General features: G+C 47.2%; 1 protein-coding gene across 2 annotated transcripts in view; it reads left to right on the top strand.

Moving 5' to 3' along the window:
* Nucleotides 1-6113, top strand: part of FOXO3 (forkhead box O3) — a 125338-nt gene extending 119225 nt beyond the window's left edge. For both annotated transcript variants that reach the window (XM_046004683.1, XM_046004685.1), the window contains exon 4: nucleotides 1327-6113. The gene's annotated coding sequence lies outside the window, so the exon portion shown is untranslated. The remainder of the gene's footprint in view (nucleotides 1-1326) is intronic.
* Nucleotides 6114-17890: the final 11777 nt, after the last annotated feature.

Here is a 17890-nt window from a genome sequence, read left to right as displayed (position 1 = left end):
CCGAATGAACCTATGATAATATCTGGTCTAAAAAGTGGGAAGCAGATGTGTGTAACGTGTATGTGAGCTTACTGGTGAACACTTCATGACTTGCTTACCTTCTCTGATGAGAAGGTGGTGAGTTCAGCTTGTTTCCCTCCTACTTCTCTATCCATTTCTTGGCCTAAAGCCATTTTCCTCCCTACCTTGACAGCTGACACTGTCTCCATAAACAAGAGGTCTTATGTCTTGAGGTCTGTTGTGTTGATTCCTTTAGCTACATCTCTGTGAGTATACTTTTTTTAGTCCTTTGACTTGTCTGGCCTCAGAGGTCTCATGAAGTCTGCTAAGACATGTAAATTCAGAGGGTCTGAGAGGACCTCTTGTGCCTCCCATTGAAGACTGTTGATGGCAAAAATAGTAATAAATTGTTAACTGTTAAAGGGATGTTTTGTGTGGGAGGGGTTTTGGGCCATATGTGTGTTACATAATTTTTTTTTTCTCTGCAGACTTTTAATACAAAAAAAAAAAAATTCCTACACAGTCCACTTAGAGATTGCTTATTCCTTTAATAATCAAGGGGGAGTCAAAGTGATCTCCAAGCGGTGGTGCAGACTGAGTAAGCCTTTGTGGAAAGTGGCCATTTCAGCTCCCCTGGTACTCATGTTAAACAAGGTTGGTTAGTCCATGTAGCCAGTGGGAGAGAACCAGAAAAGCATAGCTGGTCTGCTTAGGGTGACCAGCTTTTCTGGTTGTAGCTTGAAAATCCTAGAGCAAAATCCCATCTGCACCCTGGACACATAACTTAAAAGGACCGACTAACGGGGCTTCTGGGTGACTCAGTCCATTAAGCATCTGACTCTTGGTTTTGGCTCAGGTCATGATCTCAGAGTCCTGAGATCAAGGCCCGCATTGGGCTCTGCACTCAGCATGAAGTCTGAAGTCTGCTGCTTTTCTTCTCCCTCTCCCCAATCACACACTCGTGTGGGCTCTCTCAAATAAACACATAAATCTTAGAGATTAAAAAAAAGAAAGGGCCTACTAAAACACCCCTAACTTGCCTTTCTTTGTTAACCTCCCAAAATGAATGACCTCATTTCCTCTAGGCTTTTTCAACTTGAGAGCATCTTATAATCAAGCAGAAAAATAAGGTAAGTAGTCTCCATGCTTTGTCCTTAAGTTTTCAGACCTCTGAAGCTTGTGTAGCAAAACAGCTTTCACGCGAGTACCCTTAGTTTGGAGGTGAGGTGAGGAGACAGGAGGCTGGTGAAGCGTGAGCCAGAGGGGCCTACAGTTGCTATTTGAATGTCCTTAATCATCTCTGGTTTTTCTTTTCTCCTCCTGCAGACCCTCAAACTGACACAAGACCTACAGAGAAACCCTTTGCCAAATCTGCTCTCAGCAAGTGGACAGTGATACCGTTTACAGCTTAACACCTTTGTGAATCCCGCACCATTTTCCTAACCCAGCAGAGACTGTTAACAGCCCCTTACCCCGGGTGAAGCACTTACCCCTGGAACAGAACTCTCTATATAAAGTATGCAAAACCTTCCTTATACAGGGTCAGGAGCCACCTGCCAGTGAAGGACAGCACCCTGTCAGCACCACCCACCCTCGTTCAGAGCACACCGTGAGCTCCTGTTGGCGACTGGTGGATTCATATCACGATGGTTTATGGGATGTTTTCCGTGTCGTTTTTGTGTTTGTTTTCCTTTGACTTTCTGAGTTTTTCACATGCATTAACTTGCAGTATTTTTATGTTAAAATGTTAATCATCCTTCCCCTGGCAAATTTTAAAACAGAAGGAAAACGTTGTACCAGTTACTAGTCTAGCTTTGGGCATCACAAGCATTTGAACTCTTGGAACTCCATAAACTAACAAATTTACATAAACCAGAGGGGGATTTTCTTTCTTCTTTTGTTCGGTAGAAAACTATCCTTTTCTAAAAACTGAACGATGGCACAACTGTTTGCCGTGCGCACCAGTCCAGGACTGACCCCTGCATAGGCCCAACGAATGGAGTGCTGCATGCGACCCAGTGTGTTTTCGTTCTGAGGCGGGGCTGGGGTCGGGGGACTCCCCCAGCCCCTGGTCTGCAGTTCCAGAGCAGTCGGGTCTCTGGTCTCCTGGCATTATCCTCAGCTAATGCAGTGAACAATGATGGTATGCTGGTTAGAAATTAGGGTCTTTTCAAGAAATAAGTCAGCTCAGCTGCCCACTCATTGCCAAATGCCACTAAGGGATTTAGTTTTAAGGAGAAAAGGAAAAAAAAAAAAGTCCTGTTTTGCTTTGCAGAAGAAATGAACTTGCAGGTGAGCATTAAGCCTGCAGTGGGAAATATGTGAGAAGTACAAAGCAGAGTCACTATTTTCCTAAAATACCCTTGATTATTTTCAGCCTTGCTGTGTATAATCGGATCTACTAGACATGTATGAGTGAGAGGCAATAGCATACGAACTGATTTTTATATATACACACACACACAATCTAATATATATATATATATATATATATATATAAAAGCTTAGATTGTAATTGTACAAGTGACACGATGGAAGTACAAGATAGGGCAGTTACGACTTTTTCCCCCCCATCTTTCTGCTTCTGTGGATTTCATTTTGTTTGGTTTTCAAAAAGTTAATGGTGCTGTATAGGTGCTTTCTGTTTAGCCAGGAAAGTGTGATTATATCATTACCCTCTTCGGTAGACAGAATAGTTGGGAACACCTTGGGTGCACACGAAAAACTGGTGTAATGAAGCTCTGATGAGCACAGCGTAGGCATACTTCTCCAAAGTGATAGATGAAGACTCTTTTCTTTGCATAAAAAGCATTAGGTATATAAATGTATAAAAAAATTTTACCATGTACAGTACAAAAATGGAACATTCTGCATGGACGTTAGGAACACAGGCTAGTAGTTCAGCACAGACTTCCCTGCATGAGTTTCGCTGACGCTCGCACCGTGCAGTGGGCACTGACTCCCTCCCACCAACATAGACATCCCACCCGAACCCTGCACCTACCACCGGCCGCCAGGGGCCCCCTTGTGCACCTTTGCTTCCTAATTCCTCTGGGGGTGATACTGGTGGTGAGAACAGCTCCTAGCATAATGGAAGTTCCATTTGGTATTGTCACACGTCTCCCCCACCTCGCTTGGGTTCTCATGTTTGAGTGATGGCCCTGTTGATTTCACCCTGCCTTTTACTGAATCTGTAAATTGTCGTGCGGTTGTGGTTATAGTAGGCCTGTAGCATATCGCCTTTTCTAAACTGCTACACTTTTTAATCTTCATTTTAAAAGTATGTATAATTTTTAAAGGTGTGTATTCTCTTCATGTGGTCCGCTTGTCAGTGAGACAGACTTTGGCTTACCGTATCCCTTTATGATGACGCTAGCCACTTCCTTGATTCTTCGGTGGTCCGCTGTACACAGGAACTGTCCAGTGTCATTGAGAGAAGACGACCTCTCTGGGTTCGTAGCTGCTGCTGCCCTGACAGGGATGCCGCAGGGACGCAACTACAGCCACTGTGGGGAGGGAGGGCAGCGAGGAGGAGAATCCCCAGTGCTTACAGTGTCAGGGCCCTGAGAATTTCTCTCCTGAACGGAAAGAAACAGCAAACTAACAAAACAGCTAGTCTGCCTTTTCAGTTTTGTAGACCCCGGGAGCTACTTAGGGAGTTAAAAAAAAAAAAAAAAAAAACAGCTCCCAAATAGGTTTCAACCTGTGTTGACTCCTTTCAGACATGCGGCATCTCATTTATTATTCTCTTTTTCTCAGTGTTTGTTAGATTTCAGGCAGAATGTCTTACGAAATGTCCTAGAACCAGATTATAATTTAATCTGAAACAGCTGAGGGAGGGACAGAGGAGGTCTGAGAGCAGGGCAGCCGCAGAGCACATCAGGAAAATGAAGGGGGAGGGGTGCTTTGCATTTGTTGGGTTTTTTGTTTTTTAACAATGCAGATAGTATCTACATGTAGAGCATTGTGGAGAGCTGAGATCAGGACAAAGCCGAGTGCCATCATCAGTTTCGAGAGGGACTTGGAACAGTCAGGCCCATCCAGGATCAGGGCAGCGCCCCTCTCAGCCTGGGTCACTGCCAGCTGGCCTTCCCCCCTCCTCCCCAGGCCAGGCTCCCCTGGAGCCACCAGGAGGTGGTCACACAGGGCAGAGGGGCAGCCTGAGACCTCCGTCTCTTACACCGAGACTCCGCTTTCAGCAAGGGCCAGCCATCGGCCGCCACGTGGAGATCTGAGTGTCACGCGTCCCTCACTGTAAGTTTTCTGATCTGGAGCGTCCCAGTGGAATACTTGGCCTCCAGGGGCCTGGCGGCTGTAATGTTCGCATCCTGCTGAGAACTATTCCAGGTTATCTCCAGCCTCTAAATAAGCTGCTCTAGGGAGCCTTCCACTTTTTGACGGGAAATTAAAAAGAAGAGTTAACTAATGTTGAAAACACGACATGCACTCTGGGGTTCTGTTGTTCTCTCTTTTGTTCTCTCTTCAGGCTCCAGCGCCAGATACCTTGTACCAAAGTTAGAAAAGAGCTTTATAAGCCTTCCCTCTCCTGGTGTGAGAGCTGCCTGCCAGGTTCAGCGCACCCATTAACTGTGAATGAAGCTGAGCCCCGGCTCCCTTATTGCATCCCCTCGCAATGGGATGGTTGCTGAAACACAGATTTTTTAAAAAATTTCTGAAGTTTGTCTTTCCTGTTAACAGGATTGTGCACACATGTGTGATACAAGGTGGGCTGTGTGTGTGTGTGTGTGTGTGTGTTTGGTATCGAGTTTGGGTGTTCTGTGTGTGGCATTTGACCACCCTGTGGGGAGGCCCTCATGACTCACAGCTCAGGACAGCTCTGCCCAGTCTCAGGGCGACCTTTCAAGTGGCTTCCAGTCTTGTTGAAGACGGTAGGGTCAGCCTTGGCCTACACCCAGTGGACCCCGCTTACGGAAGAAGGACCGTTGGAATCTCTTGGGGAGACCACCAAGAGTACAACAGCCAGGCAGCCAGTCCCGTGTCGTGTGCCGATGCCATTGGGCTGCTGAATGCAAATGCGAATGTCATCCTTTCTCTCTGAAAGCAGAAGCAAAACCCTGATAGCTTGAACTCTAATTTCCTTTCTCTTGATGAATTTGGGGAACATGGTCTGATTAGGCATACTGTTGTATTTTTTAGTTTAGCAGGTTTTTTGTAGAAATGCAATCACTGGCAAAGAGGTACGAAAAAGCCAGCCTCTCCTGAAGACGGGGCAGCAGGCACAAGGAGGGGATAGCACAGGCCCTGCGAAATCATGTCTGCACACGAGATCTTGACACAGACGCCCAAGTAACTGAAAAGAGTCTATTCTATCTGATCTGAATCGTCGGTGGGTAACATTTTATGCAGTTTGAGTGAATGAAATATTTTCCTCTGGTTTTATTTGTGTGTATTTTTCTTTGATGAATGATTGGTTCTGAGGCCTCTGCCACACTCCAGAATTATGTGTGTGGCTGCTTTAAAAACCTGTGTGTCCGGTCACTCACTCCTCTAAAATTCTCTCATTGCCTGGCAATCAGTCTTCTCTCGTATACTTGTCCTAGCACCGTATGTACACAGGAAATGTAAACAGATGTGAAGGAGGACCAGAAAAATTAGTTAATATGAAAAAAATACATTGTGCATTTTGGCTTCACATGTTTAACTTTTTTTAAGAAAAAGTTGCATGAATGGAAAAAAAATCTGTATACAGTATCTGTAAAATTGTCTTACCTATTCCAATTTCTTGCTCATACCCCACTCAGACTAGAATTAACTATGGTGCATGGCTGTATTCAGACACCCGAGAGACCAGCGGTTGATACTTTGGTTTGAAGCACCTCACCCCTTCTCTCCAAGCGAACACTATCATATTGCATCCTTACTGAGGATTTTGTCCAACCATATGTTGCCATGAATTAACTCTACCACCTCTCTTCTCAAGAATCAAAACCAGTTTGATTTGGGAACCTTCCCCTTTCCAAATGAAATAGAGACACAGTACTTAACTTTTCTTGGTGTTTGTAGAGAATTGCCTTGTGTATTCCATTTACAACCGTAATCTAGTTTGTAAAAGAGATGGTGACGCATGTAAATAAAGCATCAGTGACACTCTGTCTCGCTCGCTCCACGAAGTCTTTTGTTCTCCCTTCCCCTTTCTTTACTCCTGATGAGAAAGGGCTGCATTTCTGTCAAGGTCTTCTGGTGGAATGACTTCACAGGCTGCGAGAGGCATAAAGCTGAGAGGCTCTGTCCTGAGCCCTCTAAACGGAATGATCTAGCAAACTTTCTCCCCAGCCAACTTGTGAGCTCTACAGCCAGACAGATGAATGAAAGCAGGTCTGATCTATGGCCTTGTTCATGGTGGCTGGTGGTCGCTGGGGTGTGCATGGCGGCATGCTGTCCAGGAGGGGCTTTTAGGTGGGGAGCCGGAGTTAGACTCTGCCTTCCCGAGTGTCAGAGATTTTGACCTATCAAAGCTTATGCTCCAGTAAGTTCCCTTCATGTCAGTGCTACGAGTGAATATCGGTCATCAGAGAGCCTTCCTGCATATTGAAAATCAGGTTCAGTATTTCAGGCCTCCGTTGGCAACAGCATAAATGGTTGCTCCGTGTGAACATTGAGGGCCTCTCAGTAAAGTCAGGAGGAACCCCACTCTATGGTCAAACTACCCCTCATAGCTTGGGTGGTAGTCTTCATTGTAGTAGACGTAAAAATTACTCTGCTTTGAGAAATTCCCTGGGATTGGGTTCAAATTCCCAGGGAACACGATGGACTCCTTTCAGATCAAGTGAGTAAGTACTTTAAAGTCTGCCCTTTGGGGAAAAAAAAAATAAAGTTTGCCCTTCAGGATAAATTTTATATTGGTGGAGAGTCATGCTTTCCGAAGTGTCCTTTCCGTGGTTTTAATTACCTATGAAGGCAGGACCTCACCATCTTGTAACGCCAAAGCCAAGTGGGAGAAAGTTATTTCACTTGGGATCGCTTCTCAGCTTTGACTTTGTTTCCCAAAAGATTAAAGATGGAAACCTAACACTAGTTATCATCAGAGTCTCAACAGAGAGTTCTCCCAAACCAAGTAGAAATCCAACCAAAAACTAATTAAAGTTAATGATCAACAATTAACTAAGTGAGGTGTGGCCGTGGGCCAGACTCTGTGATGAGCACCAGGAGAACCAGGCTGTGGGCCCTGCCCCCAGGAGTTTGTATTCCAGGTGTGTCTGCTCCCCTTGGATGCATAAAGGGCTAACTCTTGCGGACTCCCTGCCTCAGCTTCTTGTTGAAAAGTGGAAGAATTTGGACTGATCTCTATAACACCTTAGGGATTCGATTTTGCAAATCCAATTCAAGGAATGAGGGCAAACCTTTAAGCTAGCAAATGTGATGCGCATCAACCCAGTCACCCATTGCACAGCCAGAATGCAGGGCCAGAAGGCAGAATTCACAGCCACTGTCTCCACCCCTTCTGGCACAGCCAGAGCCCTGGGACGTGGTAAACTAGTAGGGAGATGGCTACGGGGAAAAGTAGGCAACAGGAGGGGGAGCATGTTGGAAGTGTGGAGGTAGGTGATGAAAGGAGCATTGGGAAGGGGACCCTCCCTCGCTCTGCTTTTATCTCCATCTAAGAGAAGCAATGGTGCTGGGTCAGAGGACTAGACGCTTTTGGAACTGGAGGAAGAGGAGGCCCTCCCTGGGATTTTCCTAATTTGAATGTCACAAGAGGAAAGCCATCAGCAGTATGTAAGACCTGAGAAAAGATTGTGTGCATGGTTCTGCCTAGTGTCTGTCATGTAAGTGGCTCGAAACGGCACGTTTGCCTGCCTTCTCTGAGGACCTTTTAGAAACACTACAAACTCAGGGAAGAAAAGTGTCGATGCCCTTCTTAGACTGATCGAGGACCTCCTCCAAGTCCTACCTTCATCTGTCTCAGCAGCACCTACTAAGTGCAGGCACGGTCTTTATCCCAGACAGAGGGGCATGAAGGGGCCGAAGTGAGACATAGGGCTGCTGGCGTGAGTTCTCGCGTGGATGAATCCTACCAACGCTGCTCAGGGCATGATGGGACAGAGGAAGTCGAGCTGAGGGAGCCCAGAGGAAGGGGGCGTTTGAGGGGAAAGGTAGAAATGGATCAGGTTTTCTAGCTCAAGTGATGAATCACAGGGACAGAGGTGGCAGGAAGATTGGAAAATTTCTGGGAAACTGAGTACTGGGCTTGTTTGGGGCTTAAAGAGCTCAAAGAAGATCGGTGAGAAGTCAGGCAAGAAAAGTGGGCTGCCAGAAAATTCCAGAACAGCATCTTGGACTCTGATAGTGGAATGGGAAGAGAGCAGGGCAGGGAGCTGTTCCGAGTGGCCTTTAGAAAGGGCACACTGTGGGAGGTGGGTCCTAGGAGGAAGCTGTTGAGGAAACGAGAAGTCATGGTTTTTCTGGAACTATTTTCACAACATGTTGCCCACAGAAAATGATGACGTGTATTGCCCCCGGGGATGACAGAGGAAGCTTCTCCGGGTCCCAGGCCTCTGACAGCCACGGGCCCTAGAGGCTGCCCCAAGGGCTGACAGATCTCGGCATCCTTGTGACTTTACAACTGAGGCCAAAGCCCTGATCTAGTGGAAATCACAAAAAACTCAGTTAAGTCTGGGGGTGCAGGCAAGGGACCGGGCTTTCAACTCTTCACCTTCTGTACAAGTTTACTTTATCAAAGTGGGAATGCATTTCTTTTATAAAGATAAATACAGTTTCATGCCAGCATCTGTCCCCAGAAGACAAATGTCCATTGTATCTGGCAACTGGGTTATGAACATTTTTGGCAAAATTATCTTCGTTTTGTTTCACTGTATTTTTAAATACACAAGATTCAAAAGCCAGAAAGCACATAGATATGCACAGGAAATGTTTTCTTCCCATCCCTGTCTAGTTCTCTGCCTCTTAGTGCTCATCCTTCCAGAATTTCTTATGCACCTACAGCCAATAAAAGCACAAATTCTTTTTCCTCCCTTTTTAAATTTTTTTTTTGAAAAGTATTTTATTTCTTTATTAGAGAGCAGGCATGGGTGGGGGGAGAGGGAGAAGCAGACTCCCTGCTGAGCAGAGAGCCCAACTTGGGGCTCTATCCCAGGACCCCGGGATTAGGACCTGAGCTGAAGGCAGATGTTTAATGGACTGAGCTACTAGTACATTATACACACTGTCAGGCACCTTACTGTGTTAATAAGTTTCTCACACAGAAAGAAAACACCAGTACAGAGAAAGCCTCCTCATTTTTATACTTATGTAGTATTCCATTGCATTATTATATCTAGCTCATGGAACCAGGGGTCCCTTATTGATAGACAAACATTGTTTCTTTTTTTTTTTTTTAAGATTTATTTATTTATTTATTTGACAGACAAAGATCACAAGTAGGCAGAGAGGCAGGCAGAGAGAGGGGAGGGGGAGAAGCAGGCCTGCTGCTGAGCAGAGAGCCCGATGTGGGGCTTGATCCCAGGACCCTGGGACCATGACCCAAGCCGAAGCAGAGGCTTTAACCCACTGAGACACCCAGGCGCCCCTAGATAACATTGTTTCTAAATGCATGTTATTTTCAGCAACACTGCAGTGAATAATCTTATACATATTACATACACATGTAAGAATCTCTGTAGGACTGATGACCCCACTTGGAATTGCTGGGCCAAAGGATACACATACATTTGCAATTTTTTTTTTTAAAGATTTTATTTATTTATTTGACAGAGAGATCACAAGTAGGCAGAGAGGCAGGCAGAGAGAGAGGCAGAAGCAGGCTCCCCGCTGAGCAGAGAGCCTGATGCGGGGCTCGATCCCAACACCCTGAGATCATGATCTGAGCCGAAGGCAGAGGCTTAACCCACTGAGCCACCCAGGCGCCCCCTACATTTGCAATTTTAACAGAGGCTGCCCAAGTTGCCCTCCAAGGTACCAAGTCACATCACCAACAACGCTGGAGAACTTCTGTTTTCTCACATCCTCATATTTTTAATGTTTTAAAAATTAAATTGGAAGTCCGTCTTTCCCTCTTCCCCTCCAGGCTTCTTTAAGTCCTACCTACGGGACGGGGCAGGGGGGACCTGGTGAGAGGGAGGGGGGCAAGCAGGAGAGGCTCCGGGAGGCCGCATCGGGCCGCCCGGCCACACTGCTGGGGAGGGGGGCGGCGTTCCCGGCACTCAGAGTTGAGCTCCCATCCTTGTGCCAGCAGGCTGGCGATTGTGCTGCCAACCTGTCCATCCGGTCTGGCCACGGGCTCCACCCCTCACACCACCGGCTTGGACCGCCCAGCCTCCGGGTCAGCCACCTGACCTCACAGCTGTGCTCCCTCACCTCCCAGAATTCCAGAGGGAGCTGTCACCCGAAGGAGACATGTCTGGTCTCTTTGGCACCAAACCCCACACCTAGACTTATTCATAGCAAGATTGCACAACCAGCTGGAGAGCAGCCCGGCTGGGCAAGGGGAGATTGGGGCCATGTGGGGGCTGGGCCCTGCCTCATTGGTGCCCCAGGCTGGCCTTCCAACTTTCAGAGCAAGGCTGTCCCTGGGGGATTCAGCGACCTCAGAAGTCCGACTGGCTTCTCCTCCTAAGTGGGAGAAATTTGCTCTTCCAGAGGAAAGGCTCTCACAGTCTCCAGCAGCCTGGTACCCCAGGAAACCTCCTTTGGCCCTCCCGGGCAGGTTGGCACCTCTTGTGTGTGTGTGTGGTGGGGGGCCTCCTTAGTTAACACAGAAACCAGGAGGCAGGCTTTTACACAAGAGGAAACTGAGTCACTTAATGACTAAGCCCTTTATGTCTTTGTGGGGAGCCAGTATCACGGAGTAGGAGAGGGAAACTTAACTGTGGAATGGGACAGACCTTGATCTGTGCCCAGCCCTGCCTGTTCTCTAGCTGAATGACGACGGATGAGTCAGTTCACTTCTCTGAGCCTCTGTTTTCTCTCCTGTGAAATGGGAACAAGGCTGCCTGTGTCGTGAGTTGTGAGGATCATCTGAGCGAGCCAGTGAGGTTCCGCAGCCCACTTCCACAAGGCGGAAGACCCTCGTCCAAAGTTCTCTCTCTCTCGACACAGCCCATTGGCCCACGCACTGCGGGGTGTGGGATTTTTTTTTTCTTAATTGAAGTACAGTTGGCACATGATGCTACAATGGTTCCAGGTGTACAACACGGTGATTCAACGAGTTTCTATGTTAGGCGGTGGAAGCCGGCGCCCCCCACTCCCCCTCACCCACTCTCCCATCTTCCCACCCTCTTGCCTCCGGCAAACCATCAGCTTGTTCTCTATTTATAGGTCTGATTCTGCTTTTTGTTTGTTTGTTTGTTTGTTCATTTGCTTTGTGTGGGGTGTTGGTTTTTATGATATAAAAACATAAAACCGACTTGGACATATCAAAGAACCGCATCAGGATAATTAGATTGTGCAGTAACTACGCATCAAAGGTAACAGCCAACTTGTAAGGTTTTCCTGCTCTCGGTTTCTTTGATGTCCTTTGGGATCTGTGGGCAGCCCCTGTGCCTGGGCCATGCCGTGTACCGTAGAGTCATCCCCATTATCCCAAAGAACTCAATTGTCATGGCAAGAGAGTGCTGGAAGACATGTTCCTGGTCCTGGCTTGGCCACTAAACACCGTGTGGCCCTGAGAAAGTCATGTCCCCCCTCCCCCATCTCTCTGGCCTTTGGTCTCCCCATCTACAAAGTCTACTTGGTGAATATTCTGTACTGCATAAGGCTAGCACCATGAGCCCAGATGTGGAGCCCACGGTTTACAAACCACAAAGCAAGTACAGAACTACAGATGTTTTTCTGAGTCAGGAAGTTGGCAAATGTTAATACATTCATTTTCCAGAAGGGAAACAGAGGCAGAGTCCAACGTGGGCTTCAAGGTTCACGGTTTCTTGTTACAAGCCAGTCCTCGGCCCCAGGGGGCCTCCAAAGCCACACACATCAGGCTTGGAGAGCCTGGGGCCGGAGTTGGGGTCCAGCGCCCCCTAAGGAGGGGAGGAAAGAAATGGAAACAGGGGAAAAGCTGGCTGGGAGAAAAAGGAGTGGAGGCAGGGGTGTCAGGCAGGGAGAGTGGGGAAGGAGCAGCTGTAGCCCTCCGCAGACATCAGCCCTAGAGCCCTGCTGGTGTGGCAGCGAGCAGGTCTCTCCAATCTCCAGAAGTCTCAAGAAGTGGAATGACACAGAAGTGGGCCAGCTGGGAGGTCTCTCGGACAGACACAGGAAGCCAGGCCCAACCCCTGCTAGTTTAAAGGCTGCAAGGAAAGGCAGCAAGCTAGGGCCTGCCAGTGTAAGGACTGGAACCTGACCCTGGGGATGTGCATGCCCGTGTGTGTGTGTGTGTGTGTGTGTGTGTGTGTGTGTGTGTGTAGGGGAGGGGGGCGGAGGATCAGATCAGGCCTCTGAGTTGTCATCTCCAGGATGGGCCAGGATGGCATTTCCTCCATAGACAGACCCCTTCCTGCCCAGGGCACTCCAGTGGCCCTGTGGGGTGTTTGGAGAAGAACTCAAGTAACGAGAAGCTCCCTGTGTGTTTTGAAACTAATTGCTGTATTTGTACCTCCCTGAGTGAGAATTCTGACCTCCTCCCTCAGGCTCAGGCCACCTCCCTCTGGCCGGTTCTGCCCAGGGCCAGCTCCACTGTGGGGGAGGGAGAGGAAACGTCGCTCAGGCCTGATTTTGTACGTTCAGCTTCTTGTTGATAGAAGCCACTTGTTCACGATGGAACTCAAAGCAGATAAAACTTGCATCATGAGAAAACAGTCCTCTGCAGGAGCCTGTGGACGGCTGCTCGCAAGGCTCCTGGTGTGGGAGCAGGAGTACGTGGACTTTGGAGTCAGACGCGGCCGTGGAGCGTGGAGCCAGCCCTCACCACTCATCGTCTGGGGCCGTGTCTGTTTTCTGGAGATAATAATCGTACCTCCCTTTAGGATTCTTACAAGGATTAGAGCTAGCTCATACCAACATCTACTTATTTATTTACCCTATAATTCAGTGTATACTTACCGAGGGCCTGCTGTGTGGCCGCGCTCAGCCCGTTAGTGTGAAGAGCTCAGGTCGTTCATTTTAGAGAATGACCACCATGGAGCTTCTGTTTAATAGGATATTTGAAAGAAGGAAGGAAGGAAGGAGAGAAAAGAAAAGAAAAAAGAAGAGGAGAGAGGAAGGGAGAAAAAATGGGAGGGAGGGAGAAAGAGAGAGAGAAGGAGAGAGAGAAAGAAAGAAGGAAGGGAGAGAGGAAGAAGGAAGGAAGGAAGAAAAAGGGAAAGAAAGAACAAAAGAAAAAAAGAAAAGGAAGGAAAGAAGAAAAAGAGAGAAAGAAGGAAGGAAAGAAAGAAAAAAGGAAAGAAAAGAGCTCAGGCATTAGAAAAAGAAAAGGAAGGAGACGAATAGGCTGTTGGCTTTGCCTGTATAACCTTAGTTAGGTCACCTAATGCCCGATGCCACTGTTTCTCATCGGCAAGATGGCGATGAGAATCACAGGTCTACCCGGCCTTGTTATTGCGAGCTTTAAATGAGATGATACATGACGGAGCTTAGCCTCTGGCAGAGAGTAGGTGCTGGATGAACTTAGCTATAGTGATTAATTCACTGGAATTGCTCAATAAATCATAGATTTTGTAATTAGGTCTCTGAACTGTAGTCACTATACCTTCCAGTGACAAAGGAAAGCAGATTTGTCAAAACGTGCCCCTGGGATCATGTATATCAGGAAAGCGTGAAGGGAGCTTGCTAAAAATTCAGATTCCTTGGGTCCATTTCAGAAGTGCTGAATTAGCATCCAGTGGGGCATAAAAGTGCCTTTTCACAAACACCGGTTCTCACGATTCCGAAGTACACTGAAGTTTGAACATTTCTGGGGGTAACAGGTAAAAACGGCTCATCCACTGAGGGGCCTTCTCTGTGGTGGGCAGAGTAATGGCCCCTCAGTGATGTCCATGTTCCAATCCCTGGAACCTACGACTGTGTTAGGGTTATAAGAGGGAATTCAGGTCCTAATTAATGAACTTTAAAATAAGGAGATTACCTGCCCAATGTAATCCGTGTGTCTTTAAACGGAGGAGAGGGAGACAGAAGAGTGGCAAAGAAAGGAAGTCTTCAGTGGCTTCGAAGATGAAGACAGGCCCACAAGCCAGGAATGTGGGAAGCTTCTAGAAACTGGAGAAGACAAGAAAACGGATTCTCACCTAGAACCTCCAGAAGGAACACGGCCCTGCTTGATTTTAGCCCGGGAGACCCATTCTGGACCTCTGACCTCCAGAATCATCAAATATTTGTGCTGTTTTAAGCCACAGGAAAGGAAAGGAATATGCCCTCTTCAAGTACATTGGACTCATGCCACTTGGTCTGAGCTCATGAAGCTCAGCCATGAGCGAGGGGGCGGCCTTGACTCAGGGGAGCCACAAGGAAAAGGGACCAGCTGTGCAGTTCCAGGTTGTTCTCGTGGCTTTGCTGACCCCCTCTCTGCCATTCGTTCCTTGTGCATTTACTCTCTGGTGCTCAGGAAGGCTAATGAGCAAGACTCATGTACATCAGGGGGGCTCGGACGGTCTACAAACTACAAATAATCTGGAGGCTCAGGGGATCTCTAGCAGGGTTCCTCCCTCAACCAAGAGCGCCTGAAGCACCCAAGGAAAGGGAAAGAACATGCCAGGAACATCCCCCACGCCCAGATTCTCTGGAGACGGGAACATGAAAGGCTGTTCTCACACCCACGCCCTCCGAGAGGGGGCATTGCCGGGCCTCCTGCGTCCCTCGGTTCTTTGCTCTCCCCGAGCCCCCCTGGCCCTGGACTAGCCTGCACCCCTCCTTTCCCCTCCCCCTCCCTGCCCTGCCACCTCCCGCCTTCCCTGCTCTTGGGCCTGCTGAGACCTCCTGGGCAGCAGGTGCTGTATTGATGGGCTTACATGCATCATCTTTTGTTTCCTTCTGATTTTATAATGAAAATCTTCAAACACACAGAGAAGTTGAAAGAATGATTACCCATATATCTGTCACCTAGATTCAATAATTCTTAACTCTTGCCGTGTTTGTTTTCTATATTTCTGTATGCATGTATATAATATAACACCGGTATTTATGGTTGGGCTTTTTTTTTTTTTTTTTAAGATTTTGTTTATTTATTTGAGAGAGAGACAGAGAACATGACGGGGGTGCGGGGTAGCGGGGAGGATCAGACGGAGCGGGAGAAGCAGATTCCCCCTGAGCAGGGAGCCCAGTGAGGTGGGGCTCGATCCCAGAGATTATGACCAGAGCCGAAGGAAGACACTTAACTGACTAAGACATTCAGGCGCCCCATATGGTTTTGTTTTTGCCAAATCTTTTGACAGTTCAGCCATCATAACACCCTTAATACCTCAGCACATATCTTTCAAACGGCATCATCTCCCCACAAAGTCAGTACCGTTTTTGGCCCCATTTTATACCTGAAATATTTGAATTTAAGAATTTGAGGTTGTAGGAAAATGACCTGGCCAGAATCACACAGACAATAAATAATGGACATGAGATGTGAACACAGGTTCTCATCCTGTCTTCTATTTGAACGGTTCTAGAGCTCAGAATCATGGTCATCCCAGCAAGCATATGGTTCTGGCTTTGGGTTTCTTTCCATGAGAAAACTCAAAGCATTTCAGAGAGACAAAATTTCATCTTAATATCCCCTTAAGGTCAAAGCTACCACTTCCCAAGAGGTTGGGTAAATTGCAAGATGTCGAGTTACTAGAAAAGTTGTTCCGGGTGCAGGCTCCAGAAGAACAGATCATCCAGGCGGCCACGCCCACTGCCCCTGGGAGGAGGGAGCACTTTGGAGCACCCCCAACACACACCCGAAAGTTCTCCCATCCCAAATCGCTAGGACATCTTCCTAGTTGCCTACTCACTAAATGTACGAATAGGACCTCACCCACTTTTACTGTTTGACATTCTGTTGGTTTTTTAAAAATTTATTAGAGAGAGAGAGAGAGCATGAGCAGGGGGAGGGGCAGAGAGAGAGAAACAGACTCCCCTCAATCAAACAGACGGGCTCAACCCCAGAGCCCCGGGATCACAACATGAGCCAAACGCAGACGCTTAACCGACAGAGCCACACAGGTGCCCCACTATTTGACATTCTTAAAGTCTTATTTTATTTTTTAAAAGATTTTTTTCATAACTAATCTCTTTACCCAAGGTGGGGCTTTAGACAGAGCCAGCCAGGCACCCCCTTACATTGTTCAAGCTTTACATTTCAGAAATGGTGAAATATAGATCTGTTCAATAAAAAACAAAATAAAAAAAGGAGGTGGGCCCTTGGCTGGCTCAGTTGGAAGAAAATGTAACTCTTGATCTGGGGTCAGGAGTTCGAGCCCGAGTCACTGGAGAGCAGGAGACAGACCAATTGTCCTCATTTTACTGGTAGAAACTCCAAGGCATGCAAGGGCCTGCTCACGGAGGAATTTAATTCCCAAATAATGAGAAAAGCTGAATAATGGGCCTCAAAACGCAGGCTGTTCACCACCTGAACCCAGAAAACCTGGGAAGCTTGTTTAAAATACGAACTCCCGGGGCGCCTGGGTGGCTCAGTGGGCTAAGGCCTCTGGCTTAGGCTCAGGTCATGATCCCAGAGTCCTGGGATCAAGCTCCATATAGGGCTCTCTGCTCAGCAGGGAGCCTGCTTCCCTTCCTCTCTCTCTGCCTGCCTCTGCCTACTTGTGATCTCTGTCAAATAAATAAATAAATAAATCTTTAAAAAAATGAATAAATAAAATACAAACTCCAGAGTTTATCAAGGAATCAGATCACCTGGGGATGGTGCCCTCTTAATACCGTACCCAAGTGACTGTTGCCAACGCAAGTCAGAGAACTAGTGGCCAAATTCCCAGACGACTACACTGTACCGGCTACAATACTCAACCTAATACGACATCGTACTATACTATGGGACTCCCTGCCAGATTGCTCTACTGTCCCAGTGACCCATTTGTAAAAATTCTGAGCCATTAATTTTTTAACTTTTAAAAATCTGTTTTAATTTACCTACTGTAAAATCCACTCCTTTGGGTGTATGGTTCTATGAGTTTTAACGAGTACGTAGAGTCGTGAAAACGCCACCACAATGAAAATACGGAACAGGTTCTCACCCCCCAAAACTCCTTTGTGTCACTCCCTTCTGGTCAAATCTTTCCCAAAATTTACCTCTGCTACCACCAATCTGTTCCTAGTCCTATAGTTTTGCCTCTTCCGGAATGTCATATAAATGGAATCCTACAGTACGTAGCCTTTTGAGTCTGGCTCTTTCCATTCTGCATAAAGCACCTGTAGCATGTGACAGTCTTTCATTCCTTTTGTTGCCGAGTAATACCCTGTCGTGAGACTGTACCATGATTGTTTCTCTATTTCCCCAGCTGAGGACATTGGGGTTGTTTCTGGGCTTTGGATAAACTCAATGATCTGAATTTAATAAACCGATTCTTTTTCATGGGAGAGTTAAAATCAGACATAATGCCAGTGATAAGGGAGGGTGGGGGGGGGTTGAAGACAATGGCTCGCCATGGTTTCTGCCAGTGGGTCACCTGTTTAATGGGCTTCATTCATAGGGGATCTAAGTTTGTCAATATGATAAGCCTTCTGGTCTACCATAAAAATAACAGGGTCTTACAGAGTTCCTCAGAGCCTGTTTCTGACAAATGAAATGAAAGGCTCTGGGCACGTCAGGCCCCCAAACTCTGAGATCACCTGGGTAAGCCTCTCTTGTCTTAGAATCTGTTGTGTCCCACGGAGGAGTCAGAGTCATCAAACACTGTTCTCTACGGTTTGTGATGCTTTTGCTCGACTGGATCTCTTTGATTTTCCAACATACCCAACAGGGAAGAAAGGAAGATATTTTTATTTGCACAACTTTGAA

The sequence above is a fragment of the Meles meles genome, chromosome 5 (genome assembly GCF_922984935.1).
Source record: "Meles meles chromosome 5, mMelMel3.1 paternal haplotype, whole genome shotgun sequence".
In the NCBI taxonomy this organism is placed as follows: domain Eukaryota; kingdom Metazoa; phylum Chordata; class Mammalia; order Carnivora; family Mustelidae; genus Meles; species Meles meles.
Note: the sequence above shows the minus strand (reverse complement) of the source record. Positions and strands in the feature narration are given on the sequence as shown.